Genomic DNA, 21,878 nt, shown 5'->3' on the forward strand with positions numbered 1-21,878 from the left:
TTTGTTCAGTGTTTAGTGAGGTATTACTACTGCCCCTTGCAACAAATCAGTCCTAATTTTTTTTTCAGGGAGCTTGAATAAACCAGATTTTCTGTACAACTGTCCTTCTAGCATATGAGATATGGTTTGTTCTCCCACTCCTGCCAAAGAAAATGAGCCCTGGCTGCCACTGAAATGGAATTGTGTTAAACTGTTTCTGTTTGGGGAGCAAAATATGAACTTTCTGTTACAAGAAGGTTGTATACCTCTCTGGTTAGGTCATACCAGGATTAAGGCCTTTTTCTTCCTGGCTTAAATCCATTTAAAAAAAGAGAAGACTTCTAAGTCATTCGGACTCTTGCAGATAGTTACCAGAATCAGATTTTCCCATCAGTAACTTACTACTTTGCCTGTCACAGGCTCCAGCATGAGAGAAAAAATCTAGCAGTAAAGCTGTGTGGGTTTAAACAAACCAGTATGTTTATGTACTCCTACTGGGTTATTGGGGTTTTGGGTTTTTTGAGGGGTGTGGGGTGTGGGGTGTGTGGATATGTGCGGGGTGTGTGCATCTGTGTGCTTCTTTCTGTGTGTGTGTGTGTTTATTGTGAAATAAACACTTCATTTCTGTTTATTCCAGTGCTTTTCTTCCTACTATAGTACAGAAACTTCTCTGCTACAGCATTAGGCCAATAGTTTTCAGCCCGTTTCCTGCAGACATGGAGGAAACACTAGTTTCTTTTTTATTTTATTTTTTATTTTCTTCAGCTTCTTAAATACTTGGAAGATTTTTATCATGTCATTACACTCCTATCAATGTTGCATATTTTTGCTGGTTGAAGTACTTCTTGGTAGCTTTTTTTCTGGAAATTATATTTTTTTAAGTGCTGCATGCAGGAGAATTACTTTTTGATTTTGCTCAGAACTGGAATTTCAGCTCCCTGATCTGCTGTTGCAACTGAGCTTCTGTGGTACTGTGATGTTTAACACAGCCTAGCTGCATTATCCAAGGTCCTTTGCAGGTCTCTAGGAGTTTTTTACTTCTGCAATGTTCGATTAAATTTAAAGAGTTACGACTTGTCTGGATATAAACAAGTCATAATTAAAGCTTAGATTCTGTATCCTTTCTATTATTAGAGTTCTGGTGGTCTGATCTGGTTGGTTGAAACAGATGGGATTAATAGGCAAATAAATCTTCCACTGTCACTTTCCAGGAAGCATGTTGTCCTCAATTGTACCAAGAATTTAGTTATCCAAGACTTTTAGCCTATGCCTTTGACATTCCTTGTCAAAGAAGACTTCAAAAATCTTTTAAAAAATGATCCCATAGGTCAACATTGCTTTGTGGTCTTCAGAGAAATTACATTTTGATAATGACAGAGATCTAGTGGTTCTGTAGGTCCCATGTTCAGAAAACAGGAGGAATAAAGTGGGTTTAAAGGTTGGCCAAATTCAAGATGGGACCTTAATATTAGCGTAAAACTTGTTCTAGTAATTTGTTTTAATAGGCATTAAGTACTTGTGGTATATAGTGCTCCCAAGAACTATGAAGTATTAAATAATAGAGTTTCTTGGAATTGAATGATCTCAAAATTCAAATCAGTGAGGAGATTTAATTCATTTTCAGAGGAAAAACCTATCGTCCTTTTCAACTATTGCAATTTAATTATATATTTACTTATTCTTTTGTATGTATTTATTATTCTAGGGCTAGGAAACTGGGTAGTTAGTTGCATTTAACATTACAAAAAGATGGTAATATCAAAAGTAATAAAAAACCCACCCGACTGAGATTTTCTTTCATTTTCTGCTTTGGTAAATTTATTTTTTGTGCTCTGTTGTCTTAGAATCTTCAGCATGTTGTGCTCAAAAACAAATGCTCACCAGAAAGGCAGCAGAAATCATAAACACCTGAACCTGACATTTTCAGATATTCTTGTATATCCTTCACATCTGTGTTTACTCATTATAGTAGCATCTTGTGTGGGTGTTAACGGAGTCTGTGATGCATCTTGAGCTTGACACCAGAATGAATATTTGCTGTTCATTTCATTAATGGCTACAGTCTCCTGACTGCAACTTCATGTGCCATGAAGTGGCAAAAGGCTCAACAAACCAGGAAGCTTAATAAAGTAACCCTTATCGAGTCCTTGGGAAGTAAACTGGAATATCTGTTCCAATGAATGGCATAAGTACAACGATTTTGTGAACACAAAGAATCCAGAAAAAAAGGCACACATATTACTGTAGAGCATAATGATGAGTTAACTCTTGCAGTGCTGGCATTTTCCAATTTACGAGCGGAATTTAGCAGCAGGTGAATACAGTTCAGCAAGTATGTGCAATGAAAGCTTGCCCTTCCAGCTTGGAGATTTGTTTATTATGTGTTTTCAGGAGGACGTATGTTTGAAAGATGGAAAACGTTGAGGACGATACCTCTAAGCCTGGGGGTTGAAACAGTCATAAGATCACATGATATAATAAACACAGTGCAAAAGATTAATGAAAAGAGAGGAATCTCTGCACCCATTTTTGCATTGATGCATGTTGTCTAATGTAGTCTTTCAGGGTCTGAATTCTTGTAATGCTGAACAGATCGAGACTCATAAAATTATTACATTCCTTTAAAACGAAGGCATATTCCTTTCCTAGCTGTTGTGACTGAAATTGATCCTAGATAACATAAACCACAGAGATTCACTGTGGAAAGAAATCTGCTCTGGTTTTTAGTGTATTTTTTTCCCCTCTTGCCTCTCTCCAGTGTGTGTGAGGGGGATCTGTCAAATGGGCAGTACTGCATTCCCAGCCATGCTCTCAGGTCCGCTGTAAATGATATAGGACCCTGGCTCCTCTTGGTGTATGACCTAACTCCTGGGGCATAGCAGTTTAATTCTAACCTCTCATTACTCTACTGTATGGCAAATCTGTCTTTTTCCTTGCTTGATCTGTCATCTGCCTTGCTTTCTCGCTGTATCCACTGTTATGGCCTTTCTGTGTTTCTGCACTGATTCTCCGCTCACTTCTTGACAGGGCTATGAAAGAAAGACTGCCTTTTCTGCTGCACCCTTGGCTGCAGAGGTTTTTCTACATATGTTGCTTGTGTTTATTTCCATCAGTTACCATGGGGGTGGAGGCAGAAAGGGGACCTCAGAAGAAGACAATCTTTTTTTAGATATGCCTTACCAGCAACAAGGGCAGTTAGCACAGAAGACTTGACATCATGCTGACATTATTTACTAGCAGGATCACTTTTGAAAGTGATTATTACCAATGTTTTAACAACATGTAGAATCATGCCTCTGTGCAGGAGGTACACTTAAAATAACTGTACGCCATTTTGGTGTTTAAAGGCATTGTTCTGAGACATTTCCATTATGTTGGCTGTAAGCAGGTGACAAAGTAAGGTGACCTTCAGCAGTCTTTCAAGGAGACTTCCTGTTATGAATCAAAATCCAGTTTGTCCCTATTGAGGTGATGCAGTGATTGTGGAATAGAAGGAGAGTAATATTTCCCCATTTTCTTCAGTATTCTAAAGCCATACAAAGTGAACTACACTACTAAAACTGTGTGTAGGAGAAACTGGTTTTCCTAACTACAGGACTGGATAGAAGGTTGTCTTCTGCGGTATCAGATTAACCCTGGTCCTGGACTACAGGATTTTTTCTTTAAAAAAGTTCAGTGTCCTTCTGTTCTGCAAAACAGTCATATTAAGACCAGTTACCCTCAAGGTTCTCAGCCCCCTGAGCTGGAAGACAGGTATGAGGAGGATCAGAATGAAGTCCCCACAGCCCAGGAGGGAACAGTCAGTGACTTGCTGCCCTGCTTAGACCCACATGAATCTATGGGCCTGGAAGGAATCTACCCGAGGGCACTGAGGGAGCTGGCAGAGGAGCTCCCGGGCCACTCTCCATCGGTGATCATCAGCCCTGGCTCACCGGGGAGGTCCCAGCAGGGTGGGGGCCGAGGCCCCCGGTAGGAGGCCCGAGGAGGCCGAGTGCCGGGCCCTGCCCCTGGGTCACAGCAGCCCCAGGCAGCGCTGCAGGCCTGGGCCAGGGGGCTGGGAAGGGCCGGGGGAAAAGGGCCTGGGGGGGCTGGGCAGCAGCCGGCTGGGCGTGAGCCCCCGGCGTGCCCAGGTGGCCAAGGCGGCCAGCAGCGCCCCGGCCGGTGTCAGCAGCAGCGTGGCCAGCAGGGCCAGGCAGTGCCCGTCCCCCTGCGCGGGGCACTGGTGCGGCCGCCCCTCGGGCCCTGGGCTCAGGGCTGGGCCCCTCACCACAAGGAGGACATTGAGGGGCTGGAGCATGTTCAGAGAAAGGCAAAGCAGCTGGTGAAGGGTTTGGGCAACAAGTCTCTTCTGGAGAAAAGGAGGCTGAAATATGTCCTCGCCACTCTCTACAACCACCTGAATGGAGGGTGTAGGCAGGTCAGTGTTGGTCTCTTTTCCAAGATAACCAATGATAGGGTGAGAGGAATTTGTGCCAGGGGAGGTTTAGATTGGATATAAGGAAAAAAATCTTCACTGAAAGGATTATCAAACTCTGGGACAGGTTGCCTGGAGAACTGGTTGAGTCACCATCCCTGCAGGCAGAATCATAGAATGTCAGAATCTTTTGGGTTTGAGAAGACCCTTAAGATTAAGTCCATCCATAATCCTAACACTACCAAGTCCACCACTAAAACCGTGTCCCTGGGTGCCACATCTACATGTTTCTTAAATACCTCTGGGGATGGTGACCCAATGACTTTCCAGGGCAGCCTGTTCCATTGCTCACATGTACCACAGCATAAGGTGTGACACTTAGGGACATGGTTTGGTGGGATTTGGCAGTGTTAGGTTTACAGTTGGAGTCAATGTTCTTAAGGGTCTTTTCCAACCTAAATAATTCGGTAATTCCATCATCACAAGGAAGCAATAGACAACATAGGAAGCAAAACAATACTCTTCCTCCCCCATCTCTCCCACAGCTGAAGAAGTACTAGAACCTGTGTTCATAGGATATATAGCCAGACTGGGAACATCTCTTGAGAATGAAAGAAAAGAACAACATATTTATTATTAACTTGATTAAGTAGTTTTAAAAAGGGAGTAATTTTGTTTTTCTCTAACTAACTACTGTCCTTCTCTGAGAAACGAAATTGTGAATAGCTTGCTTTTGCTATGCGTCATGGAAGAAGTACTAATCACACACTGGAATTTCCTTCCCAGGGATGATATTCATATTCTGGCAGTTGTTTTGATCTTGTAATGTTAACAGAAGACATTCAGAAATGCTATAATATTTTCATGTTCTGGAAATGTGACTTGTTGAACTAAGTCAAAGCGGTTTGCTGCTGCTTTGCTCAAAAAAACCTTCTCATTCTCTCTACAGGTGTCAAGCCTTATGAAAGTTGTAATTTGAAAATCTTGCCTTTGTTACTTTTAAAAGTCTCAACTTCACAAATACACTCCATTTTCTATGATACTCTGTGTCAGTTAAATGAAGAGTTTAAAGTGTGCTGTTACAAATCCAGCAAGAAAGTCCATGGGAATCAAGTGAATTTAAACATAAATTTCAACTGCTGCCATACTAAATGCTATGAGGTCTAAGAAAAATGCAACACACTGATAAAAAAATATGCAGTTGCCCTAAAGAAAATTATTTAAGCTTTTCTAATGGAAAACTTGAACACTACAGCTATATCAAAATTTTATTACAGCAAGTTTATATATATGGGGGTTGTCCAACTACCTCTAGGGGATACTACTTCACAGGATATTTAAAATCTTTTGGAAATGAGGGCATAGTGCTGTCGTTTCACTGTTATTAGTTCTATTTGCTCATGTTATTGACTTTAATTTATCTCTTACTGAAGCCAAACTTCAGGGTTTGAGGAAATTTCATTCTATTTACCATCAATAAGTATCTTAATTTTAGAGAAAAGTATTTTTGAAAGTAAATACTGCAGGTGACATTATTTTTGGAGACAGTCTGTAAAGAATCCTGTATAAATTAGTAAGTGGTGCCACACTGTTGTGGCAGTTTCTTACTATGGTCTCTTTAAATAGCTATTCAGATAAGACAATCTGCTTGCTGGAATATAACTTTCAGTGTGCCACAAATCACAGCTATAAATGAAGCTTATGGGTTTGTACACCACAGTTTCAAACACATTTTCAGTACTTGAAAGATGGAAGGGAACAAGACTATTTACTGCAACTACTTCAGAGCTTTAGGTTAGATCTAACATAATGGAGAGAAAGCATAATGCTTTCATGGCTTATTTCTTGTGCAACTTGTAGGCTCAGATTCTAACACAATGATCACCTGAACATAATTCACTGCATAGTTGCCCTCTTTTCCCTACATTCTGAGGTGTTGTTGGAGAAACAAGAATCAATGACTGAATTTGAAGGGAGGAGGATGACAGCTATGGAATAGGAAGTCTCTTATTCCTATGTGTCCAGTGTCAGGGAATCCTTGACCCAATCAATTTTTCAGGAACAGGGTGTTAAGTTGCTTTCAAGTTGACAAAATGCAACCAATAAATCTTAAAGTAGAGTTTATAAGGACCTTATTTTTTGAACTATACTGAAAAGCCAAGAAATAAAAAGATTCTACAAGTACAAGTATGCTGTCATTAAAGTACCTGTATCATCAGCATTGAGTTTATCCTGGAATACCTAAGAAGAAAGAGAATTAGAAAGGTATTGTAAGGAACAAATTTTTATGATCATTCTCCTCATTTTTTAGAATTCCATCTCTGGAGTACTGTTATTAAAAGTAAGCTTTGCCTGTCAGGGCTTATTTTATTGTTTGCTTTTACATGTAATATCTAAAAAATCTTCAAAGATCGTAAATCCAAAACTACTTTTTTTTTTTTAGTCTCATTTTCCTGAGATGTTGTTCACATGTCAATAGGGCTTTCCTTATTTTGCATTTAGGGTGGCTAATAACGGTATAAATATGAAATATTATCTCTATGTCTAAGCTGAAAAACAAATAAGACTCCTTTGAAGAATTTGGTGCAAGGCTAAATCACCTAGAAATGGAAATTAAGTGCGCTTGAAGCATGAGAGATCTAACCAGGAATGTTTTGCAACCCCGTATTTGTCTCTCAGGGCAACTGAATTAGTTCTTCCAAAAATCAACAAACTTTTTGTAAGAAAAATCATAAGGAATACAGATCTCTTCCACTTATAAAACTGAAAAGCTCAATGGAAACAGCCCTGAAGGACTTCACCTAATTAATCTGAATATCTTCTCCTAAAGAAGAAAAAAAAAATAAAAATAGTAACTGCTAATAAGATGCCTGGAATACACGTCAGATAAAAGCACAAACAAAGCTTAACTATTTCAATGCATATTTGCTATGTGAAGCACTAGGCATATACACAGTTTAACAAAGGACCAGGAAGACTAGACTGTAATGAAAGGTGATGAACAATAAGTAAATCATCTAGTCTTGCATTACAGCAGCATAGACAAATACATCGAGAAAGTCTTAGGGAGGTTGTGTAGACCACCCACTTCCCTGCAGATATTACTTATCCTTGAAAGCAAGCCTAATGTGTACTTAAACATCTTTGTGGCTGAAACCTAAACAGCATTGTTAATCAATCTGCTGCAGTTTTTTCATCGTTTTACAGGATATCTGAATTAAACTCTACTTCCCCAATTCAGACTTGTCAGTTGTTGTCATACTCACCAGAGACATGAAACGCAACCCATTTCTTTCTCATCCTTTTGACATATGTGAAATTTGTTGTGTCTCACCTTCAGCTTTCCTCACAAATAATATTTCAGGATTCTGATCTATTCCTTTGTTCCCTTCTGGACTTTCAATGGTTTGTTTTACCTCTTTCCTAAAGGCAGCACCCAAAACTGGAAATATACTCCAACTCCAGGTAAGGTCTTCACAGTTATTGGTACAATATACAGATTAATTTGTGTGATCTCACACGAAGCCAGAAAAGTTACGTTTTTTTATGGCTCTTCCTTAATAACAGCAATAGAAATAAAGGAAAATCAACACAGCACACAACATTTCACAGAAACACCACTGCTGAGCTGTATCAATACGATATTGATATGCTTTTCCAACAGCATATTGGATCTACAATGGTTCTTGGATTTTATAGACCCTGTCCTACAATTCACTGCTCAAGCGACTTTCTTGTCTTTCACCTCCAGCAAGGATTTATCTGCACAGACTCAGATATGACTAAATTACCTCATTTTCCTCACTCTTTCTTTCTTTCTTCATGTTTTATTTATTTTATTTTTTTTAATTAGAAACTGGCCTCTCTGGTTACATCCCACAGATGCCTGTCCTTCAGGTTTTTGTGTGTGTGGAAACCATTACAAAGATTGAAGATTTCACATTGTACTTTCACCACACATGTATTTTAATCCATTTGAAACGACATTTCATTTACCTAAAAGAAAATGAAAAGGATGCATATCTAAAATAAAAGAGTTTGGGATTGTTCTACTAAGAAAGGAAATCTGCGGTTACTTATCTGAATTGTGGGTGTAAAACTGTAGCCATTCAGCTTGCAACTACATTTTAGGTACCTAATGAAATTATAATAAAGTAAATATGCATATTTTCTATGTTCTTAAGAATACAGTTAAGGTAACTGTGAAAAAGACAGTGATTTTTTTTACCTGAGGATGAGACCGTAAACCATGCAGATCCCACTCATACTTTGCCTGTTTGTAGGAAATTCAGAACACTGATTTCTTCATAACATCATTCATAAGGTCATTACCACATAAATTCTATGAGACATGAAATATATTTGGTATTTTTTTCATTTATTTTTTGTTGACTGAAGTGTACCAGTATTCACTGACCATTTATCTAGATTATATCTGAGTCAAAGTGAGGGCCAGAAAGGAGGAAATATCTACTGTGTTGGTAATGACAATTTATTCCATGAAAACAAAAAGCTGGCATTTAATAGAAAAGCTGTTTTTATTAAAAGCAACCTTCATATTTGCCCTGAAAGAACCAATTTGAAGGCTCTGAAGGATATTACAAGTTCAGCCAAAGTCATATAATACCTTTTCCTCCTTCAGGTTCAAGCCATGGAGTGAGCACTTCCCAGGTCTATAAAATAAAAAGGTTTAATCTGAACAAAATTATGTGTTGCAGATTCACTATTTTTATTTTACTAAATTATGCACTTTCCCAAAATAAAATTAAAATCATATGGAATATATGCAAACAGGTATTTGCTCATCTTTTTCTTTAATGTCATTCAAATGAGGAAGTGCATATTATTGTGCCAGGTACTTAGCTTGTCACTTTTTCTTCATTTTTTTCCTCCATGCAGTGTTCAAAAGTCAACACCTTATAGGAAAACATTTCCTGCTTTATGCTTTCGTCCTCTGAGATATCATCTCTCTTTGCAAGCTTCCCAATGCAGAAAAATCTCTGTATTACTTTTGATCTGAGAACAGTATTCACCAGTCTTTCTTCTTGACCAGTCCATGGATGATCTTGATGGTAATTCTGCATTTCAGCTGAGAGCCCTTCTGGCCCACAATGCATTTGTTACCTGGGTGTGACCAACCACAAGATTTGAAAACAAAGCCTCCTTTCAGTAAAATTAATCAGAATACTTCTGTCTAAAAGAGAAATGGGAGGTAAGAGGACATCATTAAAGTAATATATTTAACCAACCATCTTTATAGCAAGTTTCTTCTGAGTGAATTTTTATTGAATATATGTATTTCTTGAGTACCCTGGGATACAAACATATTTGTGTAGTAAAGAGGCCTTTCTCACACTATAAAAGACTTTTTTTCTATTTTTTATTTAGTCCTCTTTATTAAGGCAGGACCATACCTTCCAGTTACACAGTAGGGTCCTCATCTATAGTCAAAACCTTTGTTAATCACAGTGTTATCCACTGGCCCATGCCACCCATCACGTCCTTCCCAATGCTTTTTGACTTTGTCATGGATGGAATGACACACTTCACTCATAGGAGAGAAGTGGCAAAATATTTATTGTATGAAACAGCAGTTTAACAAAGTTTAATAGTAAATGCAGCAGTGGTTTAACAAGATGCAGTGGCAAGTCTTGATTATTTACTGCACAAAGGACAAGGTCACACAAAACTGTCAGGGAGACCCTCCCATTGAGTCATGAGGTTCAGAAAGGGTCCCCTTGTGTTCTAAACTCCTTCTCAGAGGGGAGTTTAGGTGCAGCTGGATCCAGACTTAGTCTCAGACATGGTCTATATCTAAAGGATCATATGCATACAATCAGTCCTTGATACCACTTAGCTAAGATTTTCATAGTTTAGCATGCTATGAACCACTTACTGAGAATCTGTGGCAGAAAACAATCTCTCAGCCTCGAGGAGCAACTGGAGAGGTGCCCCTGCTCATGGGGACATCCTGATGTACAGCCCACTGCTGCGCAGGATAGCTCAACGGGCTCTGGGATGTTCACTATTATTTTTTTTTTGGGGGGTGGAGGTGTTGTTCATAAAAGGAACCATTCCAGCAGGGGGTGGATCACGACCACTGGCATCTGACCACTGGCTCTAGAAGTCCCCCAGGCCCAAAAGAAGATGAGCACACAAACTAATTAACATGAAAAGCAAGAGAATTATTTGACAAATGGGAAACAGAGTACTAAGTGATGAAGGAGTTGGGTAACTTGTAACCAATGAGAGGCGATGTCTTTGTACGCTAAACTGTATAAATAGTGTCAAGTTTTGACAACCAGAGAGCTAGGCATTTGTGGGTTACTGCCTAACTCCCTACTTTACACAAACTAGAATAAAGAAATAAGAAATATCTTGACGTGGTATGTGATTAGGTGCTGCACACCAGGTAACAAACCCACTTATGGACAACATTTCTGTATCTTTTTTGAGACAGGGGAGTAAAAGCTAATAAGTAGTCAAGTGGCAGGCCAATCACCGATTTCTGCAATGCAAAGTGATGCTGGTTTATTCTCTATTGCTTTCCTAATATTCCTACCACTAGATTTATTTTTCTTCTTGTTATTCACTATTACTGCAGCTTTCATGGATCTATCTATCATAATCCCAAAATATTGCTACTGAATGATAACATTTATATTTTTATATGTGAAATTATGTCTTTTTTACCATTCACACCACTTTATGTTTATCTACATTGATTTACCAGATGCTTTATTACTAGTCCCACTGTTTCATAAGGTCTTCCTATAATGTTTCATACCCCACCTTTGCCTTTACTTTTCTGACTTAGTACCATCACAAAACCTTGTTTCCTCACTGACCATCTCCTTTTGCAGGTAATCTATGAAAAGATCAAAAATCTCCCAGTGCAGAGCTCTGCAGAATTTGGATGGCCTCTCTCTCCCAAAAGAACTGGCTGTTTCCTCCCACACTTTGTTTCTTACTTTTTTAGCATTTACCTATCTATTCAGGGACCTTCTTTCTTACACTGAGACTACTCAGTTTCCCTAAAGTCTTTGATCGGGCACTTTGTGTAAAGTCTTTTGGAAATCCAGATAGACTGTATCAGCCAGATAATTCCTGTGGCATTTCAATTACCATCTCATTTCCTTCTGCTTTCAAGTTGATTGAAACACTCTATTGCTGTTTGGAATTTCAATTTTATTTTTCAGTTCAGTTTCTATTGGTGAAACTGCTACCCATATCTAAACTAATATCTTTTAACCTGCTTTTATATCCAAGGCTTATTTTCTCCTGAGATATTGATTATTGCCTACATTCAACTCTTGATTACAGATTTCAATGCCCAAGTGAGATTGTTTTAAAATATGTTCTTCACTTTCTTCCTCTTGTGTTTTTCCTGTGTACTTCAGAAAACATCAAGCTCCTTCGAATTAAAACTCTCCTCCTCCAACGTTAAAACACTGACATGGGTGAGGCTTTTGCTCAAACCATCACCTCTAATTCTCAGAAATGCTGTCTCTTCACCTTTTTGTGGTTCTCTACCTGTCTGTTTACAGCTATTCGCCAGCTCTTGTCCTTGAACAGGATGGCAACTTGTTGAGACAAAGGTTCTCTTTAGTGCTCCCTTATTGTGTCATTAGAGATCCCTAGCATACTGTGAGCTTTCAATCCATGACTAGGTCCAGAAGCATAAGCAAATAGTATTAATACTTAATACCAACATCTCTCTCGAATCTAGGTAGTGAGGCTCAGGCAGGACACGCAATACTAAAATTGCCTTTTGGCATACCCTGGCCAGCAGGTCTTTCTCTGGGTCCTGCAAGAGCAAATAAATGTATTATATTCTGTACAGACTGAGGTAATTCTGGAGCTACTGCAGATGCCTTTGGTGTGGCTCCTGAGCTCACAGAATCTGTCTGAGTGTACTCAAGCACTGCTGCGTCCATGTTACTCCTGACTCACACGTCAGGCAATCTGCTTATAGGTAACTGAGGCTTAATTGTAAGAATAGTGTATTTTTCACATATTCATCATTGATCCTGTCACCTCAGAACCATAGCTGACCAGCAGGACAGATAACTTAATGCTGCAAAAGCAAAACCCTGATTACCTCCATACTACAGTTCAGGAAATCAACCACTAGCAGAGAAAAATAGCTCCTTCCTACACCAACCGGTGAATAAGCTTTCCCAAAAGCATTGGGTAAACAGAGAAGTGCAATATTCAAGGATCTTATAGAGTCAATAAAGTAAGAGCTATGTATCATTGCTAACACTTCACAGGAGAGCTTCTCAGGACTTGAGGAAAGGATGAGGCAAGGGAACTATTATGGACACAAGAGCAGTAATAAGATTTTTTTTTCTGCATTTTCTGTATTGATTCTTACCAAAAACACTCCGTTCTCATCTCTTCCCTTTTTATCTATCTGAATGCAGCTGCTGGGTTTTCAATACAATCATACATCATGAACTATCAGACAACACTACCTTCTCTTGCTAAGCAACTGCTCATGGTGCATGGTAGAGCCAGGCAGACATCAAAGCCCCTTATAAATCATCATGTGTTGAGAGTAAGGAGCATACAGCACGAGGGAGAACGTGAGAAAGGATAAAAAAAAAAAAAAATTGCCACAAGTTAACCATTCTCAATTAAGACTAGATTATTGCTGGAATTAAAGTGCTTTTCTTGCTCACTTCAAATGAAATTAAGAGAAAGGAATTGAATAAATGTGCTGCTCTGTCATATGGCTAATCAATCTACCCACTTGTGCAGCCCTGCCTGATAGCTGCACTGGCACAGGTAAAACTGCTAATCTAGGGAAAAAAGGGGAAGGGGTGGTGGTGGTGGTGGTGTGTGGAACCATACACATCTTATAACAAATATAGTCTATCAAGTGCACATTCTTCTGTCAGATCCTAATACACAAAATGTATTTTGAATGTGAATTGCTTTCAGGAAAGCAGGTTTTAGTATTCACACACATTGTCATCTATTGGAGCTGGGGGGTGGGAGAGGGAAATAGAAAAGGAATATAATTCATTCTCTAGCTTTATTGAGGAAAGTTTCTGTGCTCACATGCTAGTAAGTAATACCATTACTACTGCGGCAATTTCATATTCTGACTAATATTGTACACTGCCTGAATGCCATTAGCCTGTCTTTGAAGCATTTTCTTACCTTGTAAATGGCTAAAGGGTTGTTCTTGATAATATACATTTGACAGCACAGCATTTGGCATGTAAGATATTGCACCTCTGTGCCTCCAACTCATGTATTTTTTCAGACTTAGCTATTATAAGACAATTTTTAAAATTCAGAGAGCTTTCTTCAAATATAAATTATCAAAGGGAGATTTTGCTGACTGAAAGCTTAAGGCTTTTTTTTTTTTTTTAAGGTTATTGAATTGTCAAAGAAAGTTATAAAATATTTGTAACAGATAAGACCTAGGTTTAGAAATAATGAAATTCTACTCAAATTTAACTTCACCCTTCACTGCATTCATGTTTCTGTACTTGTTCTTGACTAGAGGAATCTCTGAGTTCAGCATCGCTCAGTTTGGAATGTTTTCCTCTTGCACACTCTCTTCTCTGAGAGTGCCAAGGCTCTAGCTGCACAGCTTGGGCCGAATATTAGTGTTTACCAGGGCTGTTCCCTGGAGAGGAATGACTTTGTCAGATACATTTAGTCAAAGGTATAATCCATTAAAACAATCTCCTGTACAAACTGTAAATCAGAATTTTTACGGAATGGTATAATTTTAGTAAATAAAAAGCAAATTGGCACATTTAGTCCAGTAAAAAGAAACAAAAATAGGTCAGGACTGTTCACATAAAAAAACCCATACAGCTGAGAACAGAGTGAAATTAATACAGGGTCAGTTGATAGGTATTGATAGTTTCATACCAAAATCGTTATAAGTCAGATTTACTTTGCAAAAATTAACACCCCCCCCCACATTCTTAGATTCTTTTAATATTGCTTGTTTTATTAATTTAATCATGTTGTTTTGCTAAGCAGGCTAGCAGAAGTGTGAGGGCTGGTGTTAAGAAACATCACACCTAGGAGATTCTCCACAACACAAAAACTTCACATTTTCTTTTATCTGCTTTGCCTATGTACTTGCTAAGAAGTTGTTTACCACATTATTTAGTGCATTAAAATTTAATTTTTATTAGCTACTGAAATTAGTTGGTGAAGCCTATCTCAGCAAGTATTATCCTGTTACTGTGTCCATATGTTTGAAATTTAACATTAAGTGGCGTTGTCAACCAAAACCAATACAATGTAACAAAATACTGTGTATTTATTTTTTCCTCCCAATCAACAAGCAAGGTCACAGAAATCTTTTTGGGTAATAAGGTAGCTTTCAATTTATCTACAATGCAGTTCACGTCTCTCAAGAAATACCTTAAACCTAGATTTGCCATGCCTGTATTTCTGTCACACTAAACCACTTCAGGCAAGGCCGCTATGGTCCAAACAAACTCCTGGTATCAAAGACCTCTCTGAGGCTAGACACCCCAGCATGGCTGGTAGGTAGGTAAGGCTCCCCAGTTTTGCAGGAAATGACATGCAAGTGGCATCTGGCTAACTTGACTTCCCAGCCTTGCTGGATCTAGGGGACTACCTTAATCCCAGACTACATCTCTAGCTCATGCTATGAAAACCAGATGCTTTACCCCATCTTCCATAACACATTGCAGTTTTTGGGAATGCATAGCTGTATTTTATAAAACTTAAACTTTTGGAAGGAAGATTTATGTGTCAGCCTTACTTTTAATGGAAGCTGCCATGTTCCCTTTCACATAATACCTTATTTCCTTTTTCCCTAGTTTCCCATTACATACATACATACATACATACACACAAATTTGCTAATTAGCTTCAGTAGGTTCAAGAAAGAGCACTGTTGCAATGGAGTGTGTTATCACAACAAGTATTTAAAGCAGCCAAACCAGATTTACATAGAATAAAGCAGCTCTCAGCAATAGGGTAAGAATAGTTACATGATAACAATGTGATCTTTTTTTATTTCCCTAGACTTAATGCAAATTAGCAAATAATTGCAATATTAATTTTCTGTGCTGACTTTGATTTATGACCTACCAGATATTAACAAACATTTCTCTCAGTCATGATGTCCAACCATAATTCTAGCAAAAGGTAGTTATCTCTCAAGTGCTTTTTCCTTCTGTTTGACAAGTGGAGTACCTGCCATATTACAACAATCCAAAACCTTGCTTTCAAAGACTGACTTCTCAATAGAAAAAAAGAAAAAAGAGAGATAAAGAACACCTTGGAACAAAAGAAATATGAAGAGAACCTAACTTCTATCCCTCTCAAAGCTGAATTACTGTAAACATTTGAGTATCACAAAATTTTCCCTTATCCCTGCAGTATACAGTGTCAAGATCGACTTTAGAGGATGCAATTGTTTAACAAATTCACTATGGGAGGAAAACAAGAAGTTTCCATGACTTCTAAGGAATTCTGAAATAGACCAGCTTTAAAGAAAATTGACATATGTGGGAAACTTCTTTAGACAAGCTGGACAAAGAGAATCTTCTCCTGCTCAACATGATTTACGCTGGGTGGGGGTGTCTTTTTAGTGCCTCTTTATTTCTTTCTTTGGTTTTCAAACCATTGTACAAAGAAAGGAATGAAAAGCAGAAATTATCTAAGGGTTACTATTGCTCAGTGCAGAAATCACTCTTAAACTAATTAAACCAAATCATTGTTGTGAGCTCTGTCTTCTCTTGATAAGAATTTGGAAAATGAAATATTTGTTTAATTAGAACTATGTGCATCTCTTGAAAAATCAGTGGAGGTTAATAACTTTTCTGGGGTTATTAAAGCCATAAAGGGTTTAAAGGAATAATTGGGGCAAAATTTAATGACCGATTTGATCACTAAATTAGATATCTGGTGTGTTGGGATTTTTGCAGGGGGGTGGAAGGATTTGCATTATTGCTTCCTACAGTAGCTCATTCTTTCTTTTTTAACAATTTAACAGGGTTTCAGTTAAAACTATAAATTTAGTCTCAACTAGAAGCTAATGACCTGCTCATTCAAAAAGGGATGTAGTGTGATATTATCATGTAAAAATATTTTGAACATTAAAGATGCACAAAAAGAGTAGACTGGAGTGTGCCACATGAGAAAAGTCATTTGATCCAAACAACATATGATAACCAAAGCTGGATATTTAATATGGCAATTAATAAATTGTGGTCTCAGATACAACTAATTTTCTGTAATTTGCCTGCATTATTTTAATGATAAGCTAACATAAAGTTTGGCAAGACTAAGAATCTATTTAAAATGTATTAAGTACCTTTGTGGGTAGTCACTGCTTCAAGATCACTTCCAATTGTTTCATGTATAATTTAGTTCCTGTATATCCACCAGCATGTTTCAGAAAGATATAGAGTGATGCCTGCTACAAGAGAGAATCTTTACTGCAGGCTTTCATTCCTAGGTAGAATTTGGGTCCTTCTTTTTCCCAGTAAGGTTGTATGTTGTTTTCATATAGGAAGACACTTTTTTCTTACTTGAAACTAAAAGTTCTGAAGCTCAGCACTCACAGACCACATCGCTGCAGTACTACTAATAGTAATGAGCACGCTGTTACATTCAGCCACAGAACTCACATCTTGAGCAGTATGATTCTGATAAAGTAAATGCAGTGTTAAACAACCACCGGAGTTTTTTGCTTGCGGTGAACACAAATACATTCAGTCTCAAGAGCTCACAAAAATGTCCTCAACAAGCAAAACGTGACCCAGGGCCCTGTAAGTTGACATAGTCCCACAGTTAGCTGAACTACATAGAAATGTTTATTTTTTAGTAACATTGACCCTTTACTTAGCATCCAATGGTGGAGCTCTGCCACCAAAGGGTATGCAGAAGGACATAAGCAGGCAGAGAGACTATCAAAATCAAAACTCTAGAGAGCAGACACTACTGATATTTTATATCTATCTTGCTTATAGTTGACCTTAGAAAGTTTAAAAGTACAATAAAATGTGCATATGCACTTCTTTAGCTTTGCAGGAAAAGGTACAAATGTTCTTTATCTTAAAAGCTCTAAGGGAGAGGATTTCTTTTGACTGTGCATCTACCTGGTATGATGGATAAAGAGAGGAAGGTAAAGCATTCTTCTGACAAAGGTAACAGAATCTGTATACTACTATAAAACATACAGAAGACATATGTTCCTGAAAGATAATAAGCTTCATATCAAGATAAATTAATATTTTCAGGCTGTAAAGAACATCTTGGTAAACCCACTAAAGTATTTGAATAGCTGCATACAGGTAGCACATCCAATTTTCTCGTACAGGAAATTATAACTTGGATAGCTTTCAAGCCATGTCTCAGATGCCACGCTGATAGTTTAAGATTAAGTTCCTGAGTCAGACATCAAGTAAAGTGTGTGGATAATCAGTATGATCACATTCCTTTATATTTCATTGCTCACAAAGAGATAATAGTACCACACATAGGAAATACTTTTTGTTGAGAGTTTATTTTGGGTTCTGGGTTTGGGTGGGTTTTGGGGTGGGTTTTTTGGGGAGGAGTGGGTGGGAGAGATGCAGGGGGTGTGCAGCATAAGCAGTTCAAACCTCATTTTGAAAACATGTTCCATAGCAAAAAACCTTCATGACTACAAGGATAGGATCAGAAGGTCTTGCCACATAGTGAAGCAGCAACAGTAGATCATGCCGTATCCCATTTCTTTACAAGGATGGCTGATACGGTATTGAATACCTCAGAATCATTAGTTATTAATGATCCATCCATAGATATTACTCAGTAAACTGGCCACAGTTTTAGTCATTTAATGGGACAAGCTCTGTCAGCTGCCTTGTTTGTCAGATCTTGGATTTCTGGGGAAATTCTGGAATACTATAACTTGGGTCAGCTTTTTAAAAAGAGGAAGTAGATGAGCAGAATAGCAATAGGATGTTTAATTGAATATCAGTCCCTTTAAATATGGCAGAAAAGATTCCAAGAGATTTAGAATAACAATAGAAAAAGCAAGTGAAAAAGGGAAACAATCTTAGAATTTATGTGTTTCCAGAATGATTTTTCAGGAACTGGTGTTCAGTTCGGTACTCGACATTAGTCCAGCAGGTCTTCTCTTTCAGATGCCCTCAGTTTAAAATTTAATGACTCCTGAGAATCTCACTTTTCCCAAATGTGTAGTTTCCTAGAGGAGACTGAATGTTTGACTTAAAAACGAGAAAGTAAGCATAATTAATATACAGTACAGAGGAAAAATTAGGTAATTGTAGGTAGTTATCTTACAAGTTCTGCAACTTTTAAACCCATGAACACACTGAACACATTCATGTCAGTTGTTTTCTTACACGTTTGTTCATTTTGTATAAACATTTTAACAAATACATTTCCTTCTCTACCACATAGAGACAAAAATGGCAAATAGTTAATTCCAGACAGATTATATTCATGGGAATTAATTGAAAATTTTGTAAAGATCACTGCCTCAATAGAAATTTGATTCTAGCAGTTATATTTATCTAGTGAGTTAATGAAAGCAAATGATCTCTGCTGTGAGAGAGAATCTCAAAAGGCCTGAGCATTGATCTAACTTTGAAATTACATACTGAAATTAACTTCAACAGCATGCATATTGTCATCAAATCTAATCAAAAGCTGCCAACACAAATTCAGTTTCTATGAACAGGTTCTGATAACTACTTACAGATATTCAACAGACCAGTGATAGTTTGTAACTATTTTAGAGTATATAATTTAAAATAATCAACTGTGAGAACCTATAACTGCTTATACATAACTAGGGAACAGAAAAATCTTAATCTTTTAACAATTATCTTCTCAATTTAGAAGTAAGTAAGCAAATAAAACAGGTCTGCTCCATGGAGACTACTCCAGCTCTCAAGTTCTTTAACGTTCAGAACAAGAGATACAAAAAAAGTGCATTCACCTTGCATACTTTCCTCTCCAACAACTTCACAAAGTAAGCATAAGAAAAGACATCTAAGCCTCTCTGAATTAAATTTAGTGTTCTCATTCTTCAACCTTTTAGGGACAATTCACACTGTGTTTTTTTCTGAGGAAATGACCTTACTTATATATATAAAATGAATCCACTAAAGCTCATTAATGAGATAAAAAATGTTTCTGTTGTTTTCAGTGGGCCAGGAGCTGGAACAACTGCCTTCTGTGCAGTCTTTAAAATGGCAGGTGTGTATGTGTGTGTGTGTGTGTGTGTGAGATGGGGAAAGCTATCATAATTTGTCTTCTTTATAAGTAAAAAGCTATCATAAATTGTATTATTTCACTTTTTTAATCTTCTTTACAGTTTTGGAGTAGTAAGTCATTGAAATCATGTCATTCAGTGATTACAAAGCCATAGGAATTGTGTGATAAATATCAGCCCGAGACTCATGGAATACCAGATTGTTAAGAAACCAACCTGATTATTTTATTTTCTTTTAAGAAGTCATGAATTTAAAAAGGCACTTATTTAATTATACTGTCAGAAATGTGTGAAAATTAACTTCAAAGGAAAGAAGAAATTATACTTTGTTTTCCCTTTTGCTTTAATTAATAATAGCAAGAAAGCTATGTTTCTTTTGTCTTAGGAAGAAAGGAATTTGTTCTATACCTGATGTCAGCTCTGTGCTTGCATAAAATATAACATTAGAATAACAGATGTGAGTTCAAGGATACTTTTCCAGAAATAAGTCTTTCAAACTGTCAACTCCTCCTTAAGTCAGGATAAAGCTATAAAAGGAGAAATTGATTCCCTCCTACATTTCAGCATCTCTGAGCCATAAACATGCAAGAAGATGGAGAGCTAAATGAGTGAGGTGATTAATTAACTATTTCCAAGTAGTTACTCTGAGCAATGCTCCATGCTTTGCAACACTCTAAGGTCTTTTAAGGTTATTACATTATGGAAATAGATCATTCAGATTTGACAAAGCAAATCAGTTCATTAAGGCCCATAAGATAATGATGACATCATATGCCCTACTTATAATACTACCTAACTCCATGACATTTGAAAAAACATAAAATGTCACCCTTCAACAAAGTCCATTCACATCTGTAATTAAAATGTTGTGTGTGCCATGCTTGTACACATTAATTTTCTCTCTCTTCCCCTCTACTCTTACAGGAAAACCAAAACCAAACCTCAATATTACAATAGGATCTGGTTAGGGCTGAAAACTATAGGAAGACAAAGAAAATAGTGCACTGTCAAGTCAAAACAAAAGCATATACTGTGCTACTTTTCCTCTACTTTTGATATATCTGTATTAGGCAATGAAACAATGCATGGAAATACTCATAATGAGTGCCGTAGCACAACTGACAACACGAGGTACCTTCCCAAACAACTCTCAGGAACATTCCACAGGCAAAGGTCAATCTGCCCAGGAGACAGTTTACGTGAGGCCATCCTGCCTCTAGAGCAAACTAAAACAATTTGCTAGCAATGATGTGAGCAATTCCATGACTTTTGCCCTCAGAACCAGGACATATTCCAGGGTACATTTAATTTACTTGCACAGACATAGCATTCTTCATGCTTTGCCTTCAGGTTCCTATTGCAATCTGTGCCACCATCTGTCCTTTAGCTAAGCAGCTCTTCCATAACTGTCTCTTGTGTAGGCACACATACACACACTAGGTATTTCCAGGTTCTTCTGACTTTCCTCATATGGAAACCTTTTTTCCTCCACCCTACCACTCCACTGAGACAGGACACAAGCTGCTGGTAAGATGCTTCTTATTCTAGATGGATGCTGTTGAGGTAATTCCTGTGTAGCTGAAGAACTCTGTTTAGGGGCTTCCAGGATACCAGTCTTCTTAGATTTCACAAAATTACAGGTTTGTACCTTTGTTGTGAATGTGGACAATCCAGCTGTGTTGACTATAACTATGCATTAAAGGGAAATGATAACAATCAGACCATAAAACAGTACAGCACTGAAAAGTCAGCCACTCCAGAAGGGTTAGGGAAAGGTCAAGTAAAGGTGTGTCCAGATTAGCATTTCAGTTCAAAAAGACCAGCAGTGCAGTTTTGAAGCCAATCTCTCATTAACCCCACTCCCCGTGCTTCAGCTTTCATGGTGCTTTGCTGTCACATTAAAAGTATTCTTCCTTTCAGATGAAAGGAAACCGAAATACAACATTCAGGAATGCACTAAATTTGCTTCAACTGCTAATGGGCATCCAGTCCAAGAGGCAAAGCCAGGCCTTGTCTGAAGAAAGGCTCATGAAACAGTATAAATACAGTGTGGATGTCTCAGCACCACCTAATCATCTCTACAGACTTATTTATATTTTGCTTTGCTATGTGACAATGCATACGTAGCCTATGTCATAAATCACTTCAAATCTCTTAAAAAAAAAAAAAAAAAAAAAAAAAAGGCAGGGAGAACTAAGCAGCTAGAACTTTTCCTGACAAACTTCTTAGGACTGAAATTGCTTTCTT

Source organism: Falco cherrug, chromosome Z (genome assembly GCF_023634085.1).
Source record: "Falco cherrug isolate bFalChe1 chromosome Z, bFalChe1.pri, whole genome shotgun sequence".
Taxonomy (NCBI): domain Eukaryota; kingdom Metazoa; phylum Chordata; class Aves; order Falconiformes; family Falconidae; genus Falco; species Falco cherrug.